We start from the raw sequence: 4,010 nt of genomic DNA, 5'->3' as shown, positions 1-4,010 counted from the left end.
TACAATTGGCTAACAATCTACCATCCCATAGTTGTGCATGACCTTCACAATGGTAGGGTCCAATACACACACACTGATGCCATGTGGACTGCACTTGAGAAATCAGCTAATCTGTGGTTGTTTCCATGTAAAAGAGATGGACAAGGAAAATTTTCCTGTACAATAGAATTTTGCACCTTTTATTGTGATGTAAAATATGAAAAATGACATTGAGAAACAAGTAAAATTTAACTTGGAAGGAAAAATTGTACAGTGTAAAGGAAAACGGTCATACCCCCCTTTTCGCCCACTGTTCAATGCAACCTGAAGAAAGCTATTCCTTGTGGTATAAACTAGAATTACTAAAATTCCTTCTAAAAATGCTGCTTAACTAATGGAAGAATGATGGGACTAGAGTATGGTGGATGCTTTCTGTTTTCAACGAGTACATGTGGAATTTGATTTCATTTGGTATATGTTTGCCACTTTGTTGACATCATTTATTTCATAATATGATGCAGAGACTGACACAATGTAAATCTGCAAACCACCAAATACAAATTCATCCCCTGTAAATTTGAATAGAAGTGTAGTGCTACTTTCTGTCACCTTTTCGTATTGGTCCTCCAACAATCCACTTTTCAGAGATTCTCATTAGACTCCAATATGTACCCATTGTCCCCTGATTGTTATCGACTTCCAGGATATGGTTCATATTCCTAGTGAATAACCTTGGGTCAAACTTTGTTGGTTCTCTGTTGGGAAACAAGAACCACTGTGGATTATATTCGGTTTAGGTTCGTTCTTCTGTGCTATTATACTTCGGTTATTAATTCATGATTCCATAAGGCCGAAAGTTTAGCTTTTTTGTAGATTCTTGTTTGTGGTCAGTCCTGAGTGGTTACTAATTGGATGGCCAATGGGAGGAATGGATCATAGCGATTATTCCACTTGGGGACTTACATGTTTTAACACCTCTATGAATCTATCTCTTAAATGGATGCCAAGAATGACTAATCTTTTGAAGTTTTGGCCAACAAGTTGGCGAGGCAAGGAGTCACAGGTCTTTATTGTGCAAAGGATCTAACCTTACTGACCAATAACATTGAGTGGAGCAAGAGCAAAATAAAACTGCTGGAGTACAAAATTTGAAAAGCTTTTGGAGTCTGGAGTCTCTTCGTTTTGCTGCAGTCTGCAGCAACATTGCATATTCTCTGTTTAGCAGAAGATCCCGCCACTCTTTTAGCCTTTCTATACATCCCTCATGCCTTCACTTGCAGTCTCTGAACCTCTTCCCTTCGAAGAGCCTAAACACAAGAAGAAGAAGATGGACAAGACGACGACGAAAAACACCGCTCTTCCCAAAACCGAAGAAGCTAATTCAATTGAGAAGAAGAAAAACAAGAAGGAGAAGAATTATAAGAAGACAATTGCTTCAAAATCATCTGAATCGGAAGAGGACTTGAACAGCGAGGATTCAGAACCGAGTTTTTTGGAGAAGAATAAGAAGAAGAAGAGTAGTAGTAGCGAGCAGAAGAATAAGAGTAAGAAGAGGAAAGCTTCTGTGGTTGAAGAAGAAGGGGATGATGAAGAGGGGAAGAGCGAGACCAGCTCTGAATTGGGGACTCCGGTGGGTTTGAAGCCAAGGGCCGTCGTTGGCTTTTTGAAGAAGAAGTCTAAATTGATGGACACCGACGAGGAGGAAGGAGAGGTAGTTGCCGATGCAGGTGTCAACCCTAACTCTATTTCTAATTTCAGGATCTCTCAGCCCTTAAGAGAGCAGTTGAAGTCTTAGGGAATTGAATCGCTCTTCCCTATCCAAGCCATGACATTTGATACAGTTCTCGATGGTTCTGATTTGGTTGGCCGCGCCTGCACGGGTCAGGGTAAGACATTGGCTTTTGTGCTACCCATCTTGGAATCTTTGATAAATGGCCCTGCTAAAACCACATGGAAGACAGGTATGGACGAGCACCTAGTGTCCTGGTTCATATGCCTACCAGGGCCACTCAGGTACATGCCGATTTTGAAGTTTATGGTCGTGCTCTAGGATTAGCTTCATGCTCTTTATATGGAGGAGCTCAATATTCTCCTCAAGAGGTAAAACTGAAAAGAGGGGTTGATATTGTTGTTGGAACCCCTGGGCGTATAAAGGATCACATAGAGGGGAAATATTGACTTCAGCTCATTGAAGTTTTGTGTTCTCGATGAGGCCGATGAAATGCTGAGGATGGGTTTTGTTGAAGATGTTGAACTCATTCTAGGGAACGTTGCAGACGTAAGCAAAGTCCAGACACTACTCTTCAGTGCTACTCTGCCTGTCTGGGTGAAGCAAATTGCGTCTAGGTTTCTTAAAGCTGATAAGAAAACAGTAGATCTCGTTGATAATGAGAAAATGAAGGCTAGTACCAATGTTAGACACATTGTTCTTCCGTGTTCCAGTTCAGCCAGAGCCCAGGTTATTCCAGATGTTATTCGCTGTTATGGCAGTGGTGGGCGTACAATTATTTTCACTGAGACGAAGGATTCTGCTTCTGAACTTGCTGGATTATTGCCTGGGGCACGGGCTTTGCATGGGGACATACAGCAAGCCCAGCGTGAGGTTACACTCAAAAAGGGTTCAGATCAAGCAAATTCCTGACATTGGTAGCCACGAATGTGGCAGCACGGGGATTGGATATCAATGATGTACAATTGATCATTCAGTGTGAACCTCCCTGTGATGTTGAAGCCTATATTCATTGATCTGGTCATGCAGGGAGAGCTGGTAATACTGGGGTTGCTGTGATGCTTTATGATCCTAGAAGGTCAAATATTTCTAGAATAGAAAGAGAATCAGGGGTGAAATTTGAGCACGTCTCTGCTCTTCAACAAGCTGAGGTTGCCAAAGCAGCTGGTCTGGAAGCAGCTGAAACAATTAGTCAAATTTCTGATAGTGTAATTCCTGCATTCAAGTCAGCCGCTGAGGAGCTTTTGAGTACATCTGGTCTCTCAGCCATGGAGTTACTTGCTAAAGCACTTGCAAAGGCTTCTGGTTACAAAGAGGTAAAGAGTAGGTCTCTTCTTACATCCATGGAGAACTATGTCACTGTACTCCTTGAGGCTGGAAGACCCATCTACACTCCCTTGTTTGCTTTTGGTGTACTGAGGAGATTCTTGCCTGAGGAGAAGGTTGAGGCAGTGAACAGTCTTGCACTTACTGCTGATGGAAACGGTGCAGTGTTTGATGTGCCAACTGTAGATTTGGATGCATTCCTTGCAGGTCAGGAAAATGCGGCTAATGTTAGCGTTACAGTGTTGAAGATATTGCCCCAGTTGCAAGGAAGAGAACGGTCAGGAGGAAGATTCAGCCATGGGGGTCGTGGTGGTGGTGGTAGGTTCTCTGGTGGAAGAGGTGGCAGTGGAGGTATTTTTTCTGATAGAAGAAACAGATTCTCCCATGGCAGAGGAGGTCCTGGGGCACAACTGGGGAGAGGAATTGATAACATTTAGAAACTTTTTGCTTCTGCAGTTCAGGACTGGAGAAAGCGGTGATTGATTTGCAATAGATGTAATCATGCAAAGGAGGGTGCAGACAAGATTGCATCTGATGAGGAACATGGGAAGAGTTAAATTTGAAGTTCCCGTATTTATCTAGCTAGGATTATTAATTTACAGAACGCTGCTTAAATTAATGTTTTTTGTGTAATAGGAATTGTCACCAATTTTGTTTCTGCCAGGGTCTTTGTTCAGCCCTGGTTGTCTTTTGGTTTCAAAATTTTGATTCTGAGTTTTGGGAGTGATATTTTATTATATTAATATATGTTTTTGTTCTTATATATATATATATAGGGCACCAGTGGAGCATTATAGCATTGTCATTAATATCACTACGTACCTTTCCCCTTGATCAGGTTTGCATCTTTAATCCAATGCTCTCTCTAATAACTAGACACAATACATGGAAGGGGTCTGTAATACCTCGAATAAGTAGGTGAACATGGATTTCACAGTTTTTCTTGTTGGTAATTTCTGTTATTTTATTCCAAACC

At 41.7% G+C, this 4,010-nt stretch overlaps 1 pseudogene; it reads left to right on the top strand.

Annotated features, from left to right (window-relative positions):
- The first annotated feature begins 1,163 nt into the window (after window positions 1-1,163).
- LOC122644816 lies at window positions 1,164-3,471 on the top strand (annotated as a pseudogene).
- The last annotated feature ends 539 nt before the right edge of the window (window positions 3,472-4,010 follow it).

Source organism: Telopea speciosissima, chromosome 11, assembly GCF_018873765.1.
Source record: "Telopea speciosissima isolate NSW1024214 ecotype Mountain lineage chromosome 11, Tspe_v1, whole genome shotgun sequence".
Classification (NCBI taxonomy): domain Eukaryota; kingdom Viridiplantae; phylum Streptophyta; class Magnoliopsida; order Proteales; family Proteaceae; genus Telopea; species Telopea speciosissima.
Note: the sequence above shows the minus strand (reverse complement) of the source record. Positions and strands in the feature narration are given on the sequence as shown.